Source organism: Phyllostomus hastatus, unplaced genomic scaffold (genome assembly GCF_019186645.2).
Source record: "Phyllostomus hastatus isolate PE091 unplaced genomic scaffold, TTU_PhHast_1.1 phas_contig_86, whole genome shotgun sequence".
Lineage (NCBI taxonomy): Eukaryota > Metazoa > Chordata > Mammalia > Chiroptera > Phyllostomidae > Phyllostomus > Phyllostomus hastatus.
Genome location: NW_025333977.1, coordinates 25,685,023 through 25,705,206, shown reverse-complemented (window position 1 = coordinate 25,705,206; position 20,184 = coordinate 25,685,023). Strand labels below are relative to the sequence as shown.

General features: G+C 34.8%; 1 protein-coding gene across 5 annotated transcripts in view; it reads right to left on the bottom strand.

Annotated features, from left to right (window-relative positions):
• NAALADL2 (N-acetylated alpha-linked acidic dipeptidase like 2) overlaps nucleotides 1-20,184 on the bottom strand; it is a 1,144,210-nt gene that overhangs the window by 286,527 nt on the left and 837,499 nt on the right. The gene's annotated exons all lie outside the window — the stretch shown is intronic.

The window sequence follows — 20,184 nt, the reverse complement described above, 5'->3', positions numbered from 1 at the left end:
TATCTCAGCTACTCATGCTATTAAATATTATGCCATTTTCTATGTCTGTGCCGCCAGCTTTACCATGTCACTTTTCCTCTTGGCATTTCCATTTCGGCAGTGTTGGCTTTGGTTTGGCCTGTTAACACTTTTACTTAAATTGGTGTCAATCATTCCCAGAGTACAAAGGTATTTGATAAAATACCTTGATAGGAGGTAAAGGAAATAAAGAAAATAATTTTAAAACATAGAACGGTTGGCAAAAGTAGGTTTACAGTTGCTTGTATGGAACAGAATAAAATAATAAATTATAATACAAGAATAAACTCTGTTTTACATACTCACAACTATAAACCTACTTTTGCCTACCTCTGTGTATTTCTGACAATCCTAAAATTGCCAGCTTTTCTATACCTTGCCAGAAATTTTTATTTACTATACCTGGATCAGGCATATTTTCTGCTGCATGCACAAAAACTCCCAAGAAAGCTTTTTGATTAAAATTCATCTTTAGATTAACTAAGTTGCCTGCACACTTTAAGTTAATTTAGGATGTTAAACAACTAACCCTGAAAAGTAGGAATGAGATGAGGTATAGATTCCAGAAAGGGGCTTAATCTTTATGGTCTTCATAGACTACTATGCATGTCAGAGAAGGCAGATGTCATTAATTCTCTCGATATAATGGCTCTGTGGGTATACTGCAGACAAATCTTCAAACCTCCAAGTGAGACACAAGGACAAAATCTACCTTTAATTCACTATGTAGCACCCTGGATGGGCAATGATTTATCCTTCATTCATTCATAGAGTACCTATTGGAGAAGCGGCTATGCATCAGGCACTGATTTAGATTCCAGGAAATCATCAGGGAGCAACAAAAACAAAAACAAAAAACTATCCCTCCATGTCCTCATGTGTCGTACCTTCCAGAGGGAAGAGACTGACAGAACACATGGCCAGTCAATGAATAGACTGCACAGAATGGCACAAGTGCTATGGTAGTAAAGGATAAGGGGCTGGATTGTAGTACATGGGAGGGCTGAGGGTTGGAAGTTTAAATAAGCTAGAATGTGAAGTTCTCACTGTGAAAGACCTTGACTGTAGCAGAGAGAACAAAGGGGAGGGTAGTAAGAGATGGGGTCAGTTAGTTAGAGGAACAGATTCTCTAGTGTCTTTTAGGCCATTATAAGGTCTTTGACTTTTATACAGAGTAAAATAAGAAAGAGCACAGTATTGTCTGAGTTAGAACTTAAGAACACCTGTGGCTGATATTGTGCGAACAGACTGTGGGGATAAGAGGGCAAAGGTGGAACAGTTAGGAGGCTATTGTAAACATCTTAGAAGGAACAGGAGTGGAAACAGAAAAGGTGGTGAGATATGGCTGGATTGTGGCTATCTGTTGACAGTAGAGCCAAGAGGATTTCCCAATGACTGCAGGAGCAGCAGGAGATAAAGAGAAGAGTAAAGGATGACTCCAGCGTTTTGGGCCTAAATAATTGGGTGAGAGGTAAGATGCCTGAGGTCAGATAAGAGACACTCTGAAACTGTTGACAAGTAAAATGAGTTTGATGACATGAGACTGTTATGACACTCTCATCACTTCTAAACCAGCTCCCAAGAGAACTTTGCCACATCTAAGGGATTCATTCTAAGGAATTATAAAGAATGAGTGAGGCCTAATTATTGGAAAACTGTTTAAGAATTGTAGCCCCAGATGTTGGAGGTATCACCCTATACACAACCAAAAGCTGCCAAAGACAGAGATCTGAAGGGTGAATGTGGAGTTAAAAAATCACATCAAATTCATTATTCAGGAAGCCAATAATGGTGAAGAATTAAAGAGAGTCCTCCACACACTGCTGTGTGTGTCTGAGAGAGGAAGAGAGAGGAAGACCTACATTCCCAGAATGGTGGGAATGTAGGTCTTATGAGCCTCAGAAAAGAATCTTCTCCTTAGCTTTAGTTCTCCCTGAAGAAAGAGAACTGTGAAGGCTAAGATTCTCACACATTGTTCTGAGGAGCAGAGTAAAGCCAATATAGCATTACCTTTTGGCTGTACAATAATCAGACATACTACAGTTTTCTTATGGAAAAATAGGTTTAGATGTATTGCAATTTTTAAAGGTGTTTTTGATATGTTAGTTAATCATACATGGAGGCCATGAAACTGAGCTGGCCTTGGTAGCTACAAAATCAAACCCAAATCTAAGCCTGTAATACCTCAAGGTTAATAAATCAAAATGTAAAGAAAATCAAGCACAAACAGCCAAATAGATTTTCCCAAAGAAGGCAACCACTTGAGCCATAGCCAATCAAACCATTTCTTTGTTTTGCCTCTGCCTCTGCTCTATAAATGTCTTTCCCCAGCTACTATTGGTGGAGCATTGCTAGCCACTTTTAGTGCTGCTCAGTTCAAATCAGTTTTTACTCATATAAAACTCTTAAAATGTTTAATGTGCCTGCGTTACTCTCATAACAGACACAGTGTCTTTTGAGTCTCACAATAACTTTTGAAGTAGGTAAGAGGGTATTACTATAACTCCTGTCTTACAGAATGGCACAACAGACAAACTTAACTGAGGCTGAGAGAGGTTAAGCAATTGTCCAAATATCACAAAGCCAATGAACCGCCAACCTGGAAACATTCTTTCTAAACCTACATTTAGACATCAATCCTATGATTCTCACATTGCGTATTGCTCTCCATTCTTAACTAATATAGTTGGTAAAATCAGGAATCATTAAGGCAACTGGTATTTCAACTTAAAACTAGTCTATACAGGCAAAGAATGAAACTGATAAGAACAGCAATTAGCAGTTCTGTTATCTTAATAAAGTTATACAGCCAAGCTTTCCACCTCCTCTCCACATATGATTTCTTGACTCCCCAAAAAGAAAAAAAAAGAACTATTATAATGCCACCGGATAAGGCTGACAAATAAAATAATGTAATTTGCCCTTCATAATACAGCAGTTAACTACAGTTCTTATCAATCCTTGGCCTCATTAATTTTGGTTCTTATCGACACCTAATACATACATATATACATACATACAATGCTTGTGAAAATAACCTAATATATATTTTTGTTGTTATTAGATGTATGATATTATGCATTAGTGTCACAATATTATTTGAATAAATTTTATATTATCAAAATATTGTTTGTTTTCTTTACTAAAGAATGTGAGCTGACTTATATTCCTAATTTTCCAGAATTAATAACCACAGTAATTGAGTACATAGGATCCTTAATTTTGAGCATAAAATGTCAATATAGTGGCATTTTACTATAATGACAGGAATGTTATAGCATGCTTAAATTATATCTTATACCATGGTTTATATTACTTGCAGAGTATTTGCAAATACTCACATATTTTAAGAGACACTTTGTGATTTGATAATATTGACTATTACCATGTTGCTTAAATAAACTGTGAACTGTTTTCATAAATATGTATATTTTATGAATATAATGATGTTTTTCTAACTGGATTTTCTTGACAGATGAACTTTTAAAATAACAGGAAACATTTTACTCTTTGGGCGTCTGTGTACACTACTCTCAGTTAAAGGACATTTATCTATATTGCATTTTCTTTTTAATTCCACACTTGCAAAAATTGAGCATTTGGCTGGGAAGTGGTCCTTCTGCTGAACTCTGTTGCTCTTCAATACATCTGTTTGACTGAAAGACCCAGTTGGCCACTCTGCTTCTCAACTAGCTACTCCAAAAGTGTGAAGTAAACCTGGCTGCAGTTTATGTCTGCCAGTCTAGTCTCATTACCAGCAATGTTTTGCTGCAAATCTAAATAGATTGTATCTCCTCTATCTGAAATTGGAAGCTTGTAAGACAAGCTTGCAATTCACGCAGTGAAATAACTAATAACAAATAAACACGAACTTAGTGCCAAACCTGGCACGTGCATGCTCAATATTTATTTTCCTTTCTATTCTTCTCAGCAAAAGAAGCCTGCACAGCTTTCAGTACTCAAAGCTAAGACTTCCAGTCACCAAAACATACATTCAAACATACCTTCCTAAGTCCACCAGCCTCGGTGTTTGAATTAGTGATCAATAGCAACCTAGTCTTGAAGGACAAAAGGCATCCCTTTGAGATGACTTGAAAAAGTAAACAGCACTGCTGTACTAGCCTTGAGAATGATGGAGTTGGGATCAATTGCAATTATGAAATAAAGGTGGTAAAAGTGGGGCAAACTGTTTTTCTTTTATTGTATTTTAATTACCATTTATCTCAGTTCAACCCTCATCTTCCCCACCCCTCAATCACCACATCATTGTCCATGTCTATGAACTCTTTTCCCTTTTTTCTCGATTCCTCTACCCGCTAACCCCTGCCTCCCCACAGCCAAAGCTGTCAGCCTGCTCTCTAACTACGAGTCAGTCTCTATTCTACTTGTTAGTTTAATTTGCTCATTCATTAGATTCCACATATGAGTGAAATTGTATGGTATTTGTCTTTTTTCTGACTGGCTTATTTCACTTAGCATAGTGTTCTTCAGATCCAATGATTGATTATGAAAGACATTAGCAATTTGATTATTAAGTTCCTTGAAAGACAGAAAATAAAGATAAAATTATGGGAAAAAAGGATCAATGAAGAAGGCTGGAGAGAAGAAGTTTAAAAAGGGACTAGAGGAGAAGAGCAGTAAAATGTTTTGATGAGATCCCATTTGTTTATTCTTTCCTTTATGTCCCTTGCTCTAGGGGACATATCAGTGAAAATGTTGCTGCATGAAATATCTGAGATTTTACTGCCTATGTTCTCCTCTAGGACTTTAATGGTGTTATGGCTTATATTTAAATTTTTTACCCACTTTGAATTTATTTTTGTGTATGGTGTAAATTAGTGCTAGAGTTTCATTTTTTTTTTTTGCACATAGCTTCTGCATGGCTAAAGAAAACAGTATTAAAATAAAAAGAGAACCAATCATATGTTAAAACATATTTGCCAATGATACCTCAGACAAGGGTTTAATAACCAAAATATATAAAGAACTCACATGACTCCAGTCTAAGAAGACAAGAAACTCAATTAAAAAATGGGCAAAGGACTTGAATAGACACTTCTCCAAGGAGGACATACAGAGGATCCAGAGACACATGAAAAGATGCTCAGTATCACTAGCTATCAGAGAGATGCAAATTAAAACCACAATGAGATACCACTTCAGACCAGTCAGAATGGCCATCATAAACAAGGCAACAACATATGTTGGAGAGGTTGTGGGGAAAAGGGGACCCTAGTGCACTGTTGATGGGATCACAAACTCGTACAACCACTATGGAAAACAGTATGGAATTTTCTCAGAAAACTAAAAATGCATCTGCCTTTTGACTCAGCAATTCCCCTGCTAGGATTATATCCTAAGAACCTTGAAACACCAATCCAAAAGAACCTATGCACCCCAATGTTCATAGCAGCACAATTTACTATAGCCAAGTGTTGGAAGCAACCTTCAGTGCCCATCAGTAAATGAATGAATCAAAAAAACTATGGCACATTTACACAATGGAATTCTATGCATCAGAAAGAAAGAAGGAACTCCTACCCTTTGCAACAGCATGGATGGAACTGGGAAGCATTATGCTAAGTGAAATAAGCCAGGTGGTGAAAGACAAATACTATATGATCTCACCTTTAACAGGAACCTAATCAACAAAACAAACAAATAAACAAGCAAAATATAACCAAAGACACTGAAATAGAAAACAGGCTAACAGTGACAAGAGCGGAGAGGGGAAAGAATTTCAGGGGAAAAGGGGAAGCATTTGCAGGAACAAGTATAAAGGACACAGGGACAAAAACTGGGGGCTGGGGGGTAGAAATGGGAGAGAAGTGGGGAGAGCTGGGAGGGTGGGCTGGGCTGGGAGTAAAAGACAGAAAACTGTACTTCAACAACAATTAAAATAAAAAATAAAACAATAAAACAAAAATAAAAAAGGGAGGGTGAGAACCATTGTATTACATAGTACTCAGTGCTTATTAAATTCAGGCAAATAAAAATATTGCAATAAAAATAAAAATAAAAAAGTAAAATATAAGAGAAAGTATAAAAGTAACTCTTATTAAATTTATTTTATGCCTGGCACATAGCTTCCTATGTGAATGCCTCTAGAAGAATGATTGACTACCTTCTTCAGCTTTCTCCAAAAATTGTCTACATGTATTTTCAACAGAATAAGATGTGATCCTTATGATACTGGGGTTGAGAAAACACATTCTATATAGCACAGTGACTAGATCTACAAATAGTTTGCTCAACTAGTACCACTACCTAGGAGAGTTTATTTCTCAAATAATTATTTTATGTACTTGTAAAATTCTGATTTCTTGTTCAGGTAGGTTTATTTTAAGGAACAATGCCTGAATGTGGTGAACTCATCTAACCTGTGTGTTCATAGCCAAAAGATGTTTTTGGACTAAGCAGATAAGTTTACAAATAAAATTCAATTCCTTCTATCTTGTAAAATGCTTTACATAATTAAAAAATGTTCAGAAAATAACTAAAGGTGTCAAGTGTCAATCTCAAAAAGTGATGTTATGTGTCCACCTATGATTTCCTCAGAAAACTCTCTACAACAAACATCAGAATCTCATCCAGATAAATGACGAGTCTGACCTAAATATATTGTTTATTTTTTAGGCTGAAAGGGATCAGTAGTCTCTGAAATACTAATAGGGCTATAAAAGATACAGAACAAATGACTTGCTTTTAATAAAGTAGTGATTCTATAAGAACAACCATCTTTTTATGTATGATGAAAAGATATTTTGATAAATATTTCAACACATCACATGAAAACTTATATAGCACTCTAAATGATTTTCTCAGATGGAGCTGAAAGGTGCATTGTTATAACAAGTACTCTTTGAGATACTGACAGATTATAAGATCGCACCATAGACCATGGCCTTCTTTGCCAACTGCACAGATTTTCTGAGTTGCTTAAAAAGTTTTTGGCTAAATAAACTCCATGTCTGCATACTAAGGTCACATATTTCAAGGTAACAATTTTTATGACTTTATTTTTTGAAATACATTTTGTGACTGGAAATTTAATACTGAATAACAGCCTCCCGAAAAACTTCACATTTAAGGAGCCTCCTGTACAAATTGAGGAATTCACTGAATATAAAATTATTGTAATTTTAACAGACTTAGACTGTAATGATTACTTGAACATTCATGCTGAGATTTTCTCGATTCCAGTTAATGTTAGCTAATACATGTCTTTAAACAAATATACTTTAGTTTCTGTAATTTTTTCTTATTGAAAAGTGAATAACTTGTAAAGATTTTTCCCAACAGTATTTTACGCTTAGCTTCAGCACTATATTAGAAATTTTGCATCTCTAAAGCATGAAATGGAACCTTTTGAAGGTGACTGTTTTCTAGGATTCACACTGGAAAGCTAACGATCACTTTACAACTTGCTGGGACATAGCTGCAGTCCAGCACACTGCACCTGCATGGGATTAGTAAAGCAGCATCTGCTGCCTCTGCTCTGATAGGACAATCACAGAGGAGTTTGCTGGCACTGCATCCTGGTAAAGGAATCACCGTCTGTGTCTTTGTGGGCTTCAGCATGCAGGGCGTGAGGCACTCCATATCCCTGAATATTGTGGTGGTGTATGTTATGGCTGAGGCAATGCTGTGCTGAAGCCAGTAACTGTGGTGATAACTTTGTGCTCACTAGCTCTTAATAGGAGTGTTAAGGTTCCAGAGTGGGTAGTCAGGGAAGGAGGTTCTTGATTCCCCAAGCTTTCTGATCCTGTAGAGGAAGCAATATCCCTGGAAGTCCTCTCTTATCATGCTGTGCTGTGAGCTCAGGAGACCTAAAAGTGGCTCTTGCAGCCCTTCTAAGACTTTGTAACAACTAATTCCATATCACGAATTCATTTCTTCTTGAAGAGAGTGCCTTCTGTTACCTGAAGCTAATGACTGATAAAAGACCAAGTTAGAAAACGGCAAGAGGTATGTGCCAATATGTATATAGCAGTATTGTTAGCAATAAGAAAACAACTTTAGTATATAAATGTTCAAAAAAAGGAATAAGTTAACAAATGGTAATATAGCTATATAATGAAACAATACACATTTATTTGTTTAGAAAAATTCAAACTTATAGAAATGCTGTAACAATGAATTGTTACAATGAATTCCACTGTATTTTTGTCTAGATTCACTCATGTGCCAATATTATTATAATATATATTTTTGAAATGTAAACTATAATATATTAAGGGGTTAAAATGGACATCACTGTTTCCTTTTAATAACAGTATCTTTATATGCATTATACAAAAATTTATCAGTTTTTTCTGGATAATAAAAGTATAAGGGATTAATTATATTTTTATTCTTTTGCTCATATATAGTTTATAATTTTTCTATGAATAGAACAGTATGATAATATACAAAGCTAGATTAGTTCTCATGGAACTCTTGGTAATGTACAGAATTTTTTTATCTAAATTCCTATTTCTAGTATAAAGTAAAAATGTCAATTATCCTTATGGATCTTTACCAAGCTAGAATATGACACTTCATTTGAGATCATGCAATACCTTATTATTTTCTGAACCTCTAATCACCTACTGGGCATTATCGAAACTTGTATAATGTATTAAATGATACTCTATATAAAGCTAAAATATGTGATTTTATTGCAAAGTTGATTAAACATAAAGTTAACTTTGTAAAACATAATTTATACATTAATATCCATTCAATTTCTGAAACCTTCAAACTAAATAATTCTGGATTACTTTACTTTAGAAAGGATGCTGTAGGGAAGAGTAGAAGTTTTGATATTAAGATTCTCAAATAGCTTTTTGAAAAAAATCCTCTCTAGTTTCATGTCTCCTTCAGTTTTACATCAAAATCACTGCCACCTTAAACTGTTTTTATAGTTATCATTAATTGTCACAGATACACGAGCTGGATTCAGAGGGAGATGGTCATCACAGATGGACGTCTATGGCTGCCACCATATGCCTGTGTCACAGTGTTGGAAACCACTGCCTTGGAAAACAGTTGTGATCATCAGCAGTGAAACTGAAATTGTCATTCACCCATTGTTATCAAATATGGCTTGTAGATTTAGAAGCAGACTGTGTAAAGCACAACAACATAGGTAAACAATAAACATGAAGGATAACAACCTAGAAATCAGAAGAGCTTAGAAAATCAGTTGTAGACTAACACATTATGAAGCTCAACAAACAAAAACAATGAATAAATGCACAAATAAATAAAGGATGGATTCAGGAGTAAATTATTGTATAAATAAAGATCATCTGAATCAACCATCTATAAAAACATTTGATCGCACTTCACAACATCTGCACAGTATGTGAGCACCTTCATATAATTCTTCTTATTTAAGAATTCTTCCTTAGGCTGAATTGAAATGATTTTTCTACTCCTTGCAGACATACCGAAAATTGCTATTATGGCCTTCAGGAGAATTGTTTCAGGGTTAACATAGCTTAATTTCTTCTGCTGTTCAATTTCTTTTATCACCCTGGTCTTAAAATTATAATTTTGCAACTAAAAATATAGTTTTACAGTAGTGACTATGGAAGGATTAGTGTCAAGTTGTAGGACTCCGAAGGCTATAACTTCGCAGGTGAAATTCCAGATCAAAGGGAAGGAATAATCAGTGCTTTACAGTTTCATTAGCACTGTATATAGAGGTGTGTTTCCGACCAAGTATGCAAATTGTAGATCTTGCCATTTGAGGAAGTCCATTTTCAAAGTGAACAGATTAAACACATGCCTCTGTAACATTTCCAACTTTTACATACATATAGGATTTCTTTAAAGCATCTTTTCTGTGGCTAATGTAATAAGATACCTATAGGAAAAGGTTCTGGAATACAGCAAGTTTGGGAAGACTGCAAGTTCTGTTTACCTTTGGATGTTTGCCACACATGGTGACAGGCTGAAGGTTCTACTGAGTACACACACATTTCACATCACATACAGGGAAATGCCAGTTTAAAGCAAGGTGCATGTATATGTTTATATGTTTAACTGTTTACATGACATTATTATAACAATTTCTTTTTGTTTCAGAGAACCAGTTTCTTCTTTTTTCTTCAGCCAAGCATTTATTTCACTTGTTACTTTTTCCAGGAGCTTATTCAGTTTTCATTTTAGATTTACTTTTTTCCTTTTAAAATTGTATATAATTAAAATGCACAAAATGATGATTCAGCACACATATGCACTGTAGATTAATTACCAAAATTAATATAATTAACACATTCATCATTACATAGTTAACATAGGTCACTTTGTGTGAGTGTGTGTGTGTGTTGAGAAAGTGTACAATCTATTCTCAACAACTTTTCAACATACAATATTGTATTATTAACTATGGTCACCATGTTGTATATTAGACCCTCCAAACCTATTCTTATAACTGAAAATCTTCCTATATCACCCCATTTCCACCCCCCAACTCCTGGCAAACACCATTTTATTATGTTTTTATAAAGTTGACTTTATTTTAAGGATTCCAAGTATAAGTGATAAGAAAGAGTATTTATCTTTGTCTTTTGACTTATTTTACTTAACATAATGCTCTTTAGATGGATCTATGCTATATCAGATAGCAGGGTTTCCTTTTTTATCACTGAATAATTCCACTGTATGTAGGCATACACACACACACACACACACACACACACACACACACACACACATTTTCTTAATCCATCTGTTGTAGGACAGGTTGTTTCTGCAACTTGGCTATTATAAATAATGCTACAATGAATATGGCAGTACATTTATCTCTGAGATACTTATTCAGTTTCCTTCAAATATATATTCAGGAGTAGAATTGCTGGATCATACGATAATACAGTTTTTAATTTTTTGAGGATGTGCTGTACTGTTTTTCATAATGGCTGTACCATTTTACATTTCCATTAACAGCATATAATGGTTCTCTTTCCTTCACAGACTGCCTGCATCTGTTATCTCTTCTCCTTTTCTATAATAATCATCCTAATAGATGTAAAGTGGCATTTTATTGTGGTTTTGACTTGCATTTCCCCTATTATTAGTGATGTTGAGTGCATTTTCATATACCCAGTGATCATTTGTATGTTTTCTATTGAGTTGAATGAGTTCTTTATATATTTAGGATAGTATCCCTTATTAGATACAGATAGTCCCCAGCTTATTATGATTCAACTTATAATTTTTCAACTTTACCATGTTGCAAAAGCAATATTCATTTAGTAGAAACTGTACATTAACTTTTGAATTTTGATCTTTTCCCAGGCTAGCAATACATGGTATGGTACTCTCTCCACAGCTCCCAGTCAGCCACTCAATCACAGGGTAAACAACCAATAGTCTGTGGTGTATTCATTGTGTTGGATGATTTTGCCCAACTGCAATGTAAGTGTTTGGAGCATGTCTAAAGTAGGCTAGGCTAAGCAATGATTTTTTGGGCAGTTTAGGTGTATTAAATGCTTGTTTGACTTACAATATTTTCAACTCATAATGGGTTTATTGGGACATAACCCTGTTATAAGTCAAAGTATCTGCATACTGTTCACAAATATTTTCTCCCATTCTGTAGGTTACCATTTCAAGTTTATTGAATGTTTCCTTTGCTGTGTAGAACCTCTTATTTCAATGTAGTCACACTTGTTTATTTTAGTTATTGTTGCTTGTGCATTTGATGTCTTAACCAAGAAATCATTGCCAAGGTCAATATAGATAATATTTTTCTCTATGTTTTCTTCTAGGAGTTTTATGGTTTTAGGTTTTACATTTAAGTGTTTAATCCATTTTGAGTTAATTTTTGTGAGTGGTATAAGATAGAGGTCCAATTTCATTCTTCTGCATTTGTACCTCTAATTTTCCCAATACCATTTATTGGAAAGACTACCCTTTCCTCACCATATGTTCTTGGAACCTTGTCAAAAATTTGTGGACTGTATATGAATGGGTTTATGTCTGGGCTCTTTATTCAGTTCCATTGGTCTATGTCAGTTTTTTAAATGACAGGACCAAATTATTTGATAATAAGCTTGAAAACAGGTAGTATGTGGTCTCTAGCCTTGTTCTTCTTTCTTAGACTTGTTTTGGAAATTCAGGGTCTTTTATGATTCCATACAAATTTTAGGATAGTTTTTGTTCTATATTTGGGAAAATACCATTGAAATTTTGATAGAGCATGTTCCAAAATGTTGCTTATATATTGCTTAAGGAAGCATGGCCATTTTAACAGTATTATTTTTTTTCAATGGAAGAACACAGGATATCCTTCCATTTATTTGTGTTTTCTTCCATTTCTCATTAACATCTTATACTTTTCAGTGTACAGGCCTTTCAACTTTTTGGCTAAATTTATTCCTAGGTATTTTATTGATTTTGATGCTTTTAAAATGGCATTTCTTTTTAAATTTCTCTTTCAGAAAATGCATTGTTAAGGCATAGAAACAAATTATTTTGTTAAAGAACCAAGCAAATAATTCGAATCCAAAATATGAGTGCAAATACAGAATTATTTTTAAGATACCACTTAAAAAAGAGAAACAACAAACAAAAATACAATGAAGAAATCATAATTTATACAACTTATCAAAGGTAAGTATATGCCATGATACTAAAATCACCCCAGTACCTATACTTAAAAAATAATTCCTTATTTTTAAGCATAAAACCACATCTATTTTTTATTTTTCTTAAATTTAATTGTTATTCAAGTAGTTTTCTATCTTTTAGTTCCATCCAAGGCAACCCCCTCAGACCCCCCCATCTATTTAAACCAATTTCATTATTCATAAAAGTTCTACATGAAATGTCATATGTCATAATGGCAAAGACTTTACTATTGTAGTTACTATGTAGAAGATAAACTGACGATATCAGTGTTAGGTTTTTAAGCAAAACCTATGAAAGGTTAGATAGGGAAAATGACAATTTTTCAGAGTGGGTTTCATTTTTTCTAAAGAGTATATTTATTTATTTTTAGAGAGAGGGGAGAAAGGGAGAAAGAGAGGGAAAGAAACATAGATTTGAGAGAGAAACATTAATCAGTTGTCTGTCATAAGTGCCCCAACAGGAGACCAAACCTGAAACCAAAACATGGTCCCTGGCCAGGAATCAAACCAGTGACTCTTCACAGGATGATGCCCAACCAATTGAGACACACTGGTTTTATTTTTTTTAATGGCAAAATATATTGTACTGCATTAATAATACTGTGTAAATGAAACAGTTGTATCTAACCTGCCAGCAATGACAATTCACTACTACTAGTTCTGAGTAAATGTTCAACATTTGAGTCCTACAATGGACTAGTTCCAATATACCAATCAAAATGTCACAGACAAAAATAAATGAGTTAAAACCATTTTAAGAATGTGACATTAATTTGGCTTCTGTGTATAAGTCCAAGCTACAATTGTTAATATCTCAAATTGTTTGAATTGTTCTTCAACTACATAGTTCAAATATTTAAACCAGCTGCCTTCTGAAATTTAGGGTTTTAACCAGAATTTCACAAAGATGACTTCCCTTGATATAAAGATTTAAATAAAAAGTAATTTACAAGTTCTCAGTGTATACTGAACAGGAAATGTTGTAAAACACTAATACCAGGAGGGGTTGCTTGGTTTGTAAACCTGGTAGATAGACAAACCTGCCAATAGAATTACAATTTCAAATGTGAGACATTTTTGAAATATTAAATTAGTGTAAGAAAGGGTTTTAAATCAGTTTATTAATCTTTGTTTACTTCAGTGGACTACTAGTAGTAGAATCAGCAGAAAGGAAGATAAATTAACCCATTGAAAAGAATTCACTATGAAAAATAGTTCATAGTGAACAGAAAAGTACAATTTCTCTTAAAAGAACTAAACAAAGCAAAAGGTAAAGAAAAAACAAACTATACCATAAACCATGAAAGACAAGTCAGTAGAAGAAATTTTCGAAGTCAATTTTACTTGCATATTTTACAGCAAGAAGAATAGAATTTAAACTTTGTTTTAGTTATCTGCATTAAAATATCAACAATAGAAAGAAAAGACAATTACTTTAATTCTTTAACCATTTCTTCTGTATTCTACTACTCTACAGTTTTGATAATACTATGAACTAAATGCTTTCCTCTCAAAATTCAAAGGTTGAAGCCTAGGCACCAGAAGTGACTATATTTGGAAGCAGAAACTTTAAGATGGAAACTCATTCTAAATGAGATCATAGGGTGGAGCCCTCATTCAATAGGACTGATTTTCTTACCAGAAGTGGAGAAGATACCAGAAGTGAGGGCACAGAGAAAAAGGACATGTGAGGACATAGTGAGAAGGTGGCCACCTGCAAATCAAGGAGATCGGCCTCGAGAGAAAACTACCCGACCTTTACTTTACCTTGGACTTCCAGCCTCTAGAGCTGTAGGAAAATAAATAAATTTATTTATTTATTTATTTATATTTAAAGATTTTATTTATTTATTTTTTTAGAGAGAGAAGGGAGGGAGGGGAGAGAGAGAGAGAGAGAGACAGACAGACAGACAGACAGACAGACAGAGAAACATCAATGTGTGGTTGCTGGGGGTTATGGCCTGCAACCCAGGAATGTACCCTGGCTGGGAATCGAACCTGGGACACTTTGGTTCCCAGCCCGCGCTCAATCCATTGAGCTACGCCAGCCAGGGCTTAGAAAATAAATTTATTTTTTTAAGTCAGTCAGTCTAATGTATTTTGTTATGGTTGTCTTAGATGATTAGGGCTGTCTTTTAAAATTCTAGAAGGTATAAACATACAATTTTAAAAAATAATTACTCTGTTATTTGAAAGTTGAGTTTCTGGTAACTGAAGAATTAGAACCAATTAGCTCCTGGGGCTAAAGTATCTCCCATGGTTTGTTTATGCCCCTTAGAGAAGAGAGGCATGGTTTGGCAGGATAAAAAACAGCACGGTGGCTGTCGGTAGCAACTGTATGAGTGCCATGACAGACATAGCTGTGGCAATTCAGTACCTTTCAACCCAAGAGGAAAAGGGCAGAAGCATAAATCATTGCCCTTGATTTGAATAAGGAAATGGAAATGGACAGCAGCATGTCTGGTTTGAAAAGGAACTTTGGTAGATCAATAAAGGGGATTTTGTTTACATGACTGGAGTTAGAGCTTCAGAAAGACTAGTGGTTAAATTTCCTCAAAATTATCAATACATTCAAACTTTTTGTCAATGTTCTACAATACATAATTCTAAGTTAAAACAATCATATGAGTGTTGCAGGTTCGATTACCAGTCAGGGTACATGCCTAGGTTGCAGGCCATGACCCCTAGCAACTGCACATTGATGTTTCTCTCTCTCTCTCTATCTCCCTCCCTTTCCTCTCTAAAAATAAATAAATAAAATCTTTTAAAAAAAGAAAATCACTTAAAAAAAACAATCATGTGGGTTTTCTTTCCTGTAAATTCCAATATAGCACATAGCACACTTACCCTTATGTTTTAGCCTTTTATGCATGTCTTAAATTCATGTAAAATGTAAGTTCCTAGGCAACTGGGGTATTTCACATAATGATTGTGTGCTTACATACTTAATGTCATACGCAGTTGAGATCTCTATAAAAATTTAACACATAATAGACCTCTGCAACAGATGGGGTATTCACAACTAAGTGATACTGTGGTAGGATTATGGGCTCAATACTCTAATGCATGTACTGGGTTGGCCAAAAAGTCCATTTACTTTCTTCCATAAAATAAAAGACACATTTTTTATTTTCACCAACCACTTTATTGATTTGGACATTGTGAGTATGTAGGCTATTTCTCGTGTGGTAGAACGTTGATTGTTCTCAATTAATGTTTTGATTTGATTGCTATCAACTTCAACCGGTCTACCTGGGTGTGGAGCATCACCCAGTAAGAAATCTCCAACACAAAATTTGGCAAACCACTTTTGACACGTTTGATCAGTTACAGCACATTCTCTATATACTACACAAATCTATTTTTGTATTTCAATTGTGTTTTTTCCTTTCTTGAAAGAACAAAGCATAACATGCCAAAAATGTGTTGTTCATTTTCTTCCATCTTCAATACTAAAATGCCTACACAAAAATTCAACAATTTTGATAGTTTTCTTTTAAATGCATGCTGATATGACAGCTGTCACAACACAATCTAACAAAATTATTTCAAATGAAGTTAAAGACAGCTAGGCTTAACTAGAGCCATCTTACAGGAAAAAAAAAAGCAATAGAACTTTTTGGCCAACCCAATAGTTGAAATGAGATATACATACTATACTTTCTGGTGGGTAGTTCTTGGTATATTAAAAAATCTTTTTATAAAATAGCCTATAAAATAAATATATCTTTGCTACCTTATTAGACTTAAAAAAACAGCACTGTTTTTCCTGTGGACAGTTTTACAATATTGATGCAATTGTTTAGTTTTGATTAGGTTTGCCAGCTTCTGGCAGGTGCTTCAAAAGCAACATTTAAGGAGAATATAGCTAGATTGACTACTTTCATATGTGCAAATGCTTCAGGCTTCCCTAAAATGACCTCTTAGATATTATATCAATATTTACTTGAGATGTACAGAGCATTGACTAATAAATGGCTGATGAAATTCTATTTTCCTACAAGCAAAATCAATACATTCTGTGACCTGTGAAAGATGATTTTAAAAGCTAAATATTCCTTTAGCTTTACCTTGTCTGGGAATCACTTTATCTGCCCTTCCATTCTAAATGATAGCTTTGCTGGATAGAGTAATCTAGGTTGTAGGTCCTTGCATTTCATCACTTTGAATACTTCCTGCCAGTCCCTACTAGCCTGCAAAGTTTCTTTTGAGAAGCAGCTGATAGTCTTATGGGAACTCTTTTGTAAGTAACTTTCTGCAGTTCTCTGCAGCTTTAAAGATTCTTCCTTTATCTTTAATCTTTGGCATTTTAATTATGATGTATCTTGGTCCTTCTTGTTTGGGACTCTCTGTGCTTCCTGGACTCATATGTCTATTTCCTTCAAATTAGGGAAGTTTTCTTTCATTATTTTTTCAAGTAAGTTTTCAACTTCTTGCTCTTCCTCCTCTCCTTCTGGCACCCCATATGATTCTGATGTTGGTATATTTAAAGATGTCCCAAAAGTTCTTTAGCCTATCCTCATTTTCCTTGAATTATTTTTTATTCCTGCTGTTGTGATTGAATGCTTTATTCCTCCTTGTGTTCCAAATCATGACTTGATTCTTGGTTTCATCCCCTCCACTATTGGTTCTCTGTAGATTGTTCTTTATTTCACTTAATGTAGCCTTCATTTCTGCCTGGCTCTTTTTTATGTTTTGAAGTACTTAATGAGTTACCTGAGCATCTTGATAACCAATGTTTTGAACTGTGCATCTGATAGATTGCTTATCCACATTCTGCTTAGTTCTTTTTTTTATGGAATTTTGTTCTGTTCTTTCATTTGAGTCATATTTATTAGTGTCGTCATTTTGACAGCCTCCCTGTGTATGATTCTGTGTATTAGGTAGAGCTGCTCTGACTCCCTGTCTTATTGTCATGGCCTATGGTAAAAAAGCATACACACCTATAAGTTGTGTGGGGCAGAGCCTTAGGTAATTACCAGGGAGGAGCAACTCTTGTCACAGCTCTGTTGCTCTGTATGGCGAAGGGCTCAGAGAGGGGACAATGCTCCTGCCAGACCTCTGGAGTTTTGCCTGTGGGGAAGTTGTTTCCCAGCACTTGCCCTATTGCCACTCATTTTACTTTCTCCCCATATGCCGCTGGTGGCCTTCCAGCTGTTGCTCTGGTGCTGAATCCCAGAGGGGGTGGGTCTGTGCGAGTCCTAAGCCTGTTGCTGGCCCTTTGAAAGGATTCTCTTGAGAATTCTGCAGTATTTTTCACTGCTCCTGCCTCCATTGGCACTCCAACTTACAGCTGGAAGTTATAGGGTCTTATCTTCTTGGCACTGGAGCCCTGGACTGTGGACTGTGTAGTCTTGTCTAGAGATGGGACCCCTCACTCCCAAAGTATGCCTTTCAATTTTTATCCACCACACACGGATGTGGAACTGCCCCGTCCATGTCTCTGCAACTTTCTGCTCCTCACCACCTCTTTGTACCTTCCCTTCACATCTCTACCCCTCCACCCTTGCTTCCTGTCTGGATGAATGTGTCTTCTTTAAGTCTTTGGTTGTCAGGCTTCCATAGAGCTCAATTTTTCTGACACTTCTTGGTGATATTTGTTTTGTAGTCTAGTTGTATTTTTTGCTATACTTGTGCAAAGAAGTGAGGTGTGTTTACTTATATCTCCATCTTGACCAGAAGTCCCAAATTATCATATATATTTTAATATAAAGATAAATAATTCCCCTGTTTTAAAATTGCATATGCTATTGTTTGTTTGAACTTGTGATAATTTTATTCTTCTAAATTGTCCTAAGAGACACATATACACAATCTCAACTGAAAGAAGTTTGCTTTCAATACATATTTAAGTTTAGTTTTAGGTTATTATATAAACATTTTCAATATAGAACAAAAAGTCCTCTCCCAAATAAATAAGGAGGTGCATCTTCTATATCACTCTTTAATATTGCAAAACCATGTTGTACTTTTAGATACTAATTAGGGTTAGGTACCAGTATTTTACAGTGTTCTGTTACAAATGTGCCAAGACATTTTCTTTTTTGAAAACAGATTTTACTATTCTGTTTTAAAAGATTTTATTTATTTATTTTTAGAGAGGGGAAGGGAGGAAGAAAAAAATGAGAAACATCAATGTGTGGTTGCTTCTCATGTGCCCCCTACTGGGGACCTGGCCTGCAACCCAGGCATGTGCTCTGACTGGGAACTGAACCAGTGACCCTTTGGTTCACAGGCTGGCATTCAGTCCAGTGAGCCACACCAGCCAGGGCTAAGACATTTTCAAAAGAATTATATTCTCAGATATTTCTATAAACATGGAATTTCTACAGATAGATATTTCTATAGATATGATACTCCTTAAAAGTTTGTTATTTGTATTTACCTATAAATTTCATTGATTACATGTATCTCAAGATTCTCAATACAGGAAAACTAGCATATGAGAAGGAATAGACACCATTTTTTAACTAACTTGCCCTGATTTCTGGATAATTAAGCTTATACTTTCTTCGTCTTCATCACCCACTTACTTAGAAATTTTAACTTCCCAAGGAAGACATCTGCCTTGATTTTCCTCTTTTGAGTATTTCCCAGACAGATAAGAAATTGAAAGACGTCAAAGCAATAAACTGATTAAGAGGAACTTTTAACAGATCTGAATATAATCTAGGGTATGCATATTGGGGTCTGGCTTATTTTAAATGTACAGTTTTATCCATTCCATCTTTTATAATGTCTTCTTTATTTCACTACATATAGAAATGTCTATGAAAACTACGAAACTAGAAAATACATTATGGAACTATAACATTTTAGTTTGCATTACATTTCAATCAAGAATTGTGGCTAATCCCAAGCACTGTTCATTATCTCTTTCTCTTTCTAATTTAGTTTCTGTGATATTTATTGGACACTTTGTGGGCATAAAATGGTCACTTCTAATGTACACCCACAGCCCTTGCTCGGGGTTGGGAGGAAATCACCTTCCAGTGGTGGCATCATTACTTTCCTGCTGAGAAATCACATAGCATTTTATCTGAGGTGAAAGATATAAAAAGAATGCAGAAATAAAAGTATAAACTCTACTAATAAAACAAAATGTGCAAAATTCTTTGCAACAGGTGAGAAGCGACTGAATTTAAAAAAATCAGTAACTAGTGAAACAGTGTCACAAATTACTCAATTTTTTTGAAGTTGCTTTGTAGTAAAATGCATGTTTCTGTTTTCCATGTTTTTTAAAACGTTATTTTCTAAATATCTTGATTTTAATTATTTGTTTATTCTAGCAGTTAGATACAGACCTGGCTTATAGCACAATGAAAACATAGGGTCAGCCCCAACTTTTGTCAAAACATGCATGAGGGGGAAGAAATCCAACAGTATAACTACGTTTACAACAAAATGAAAAGACTGGCAGAATTGGGAACTTGCCAGCCAAGTTCAATTTTAAGAAATAAAGTTTCATCTGTACATACGTTCCTTGTAACTGTGTAATTCATACCTACAACTATAACCATACAAGAGTAGCAAGTACAAACCT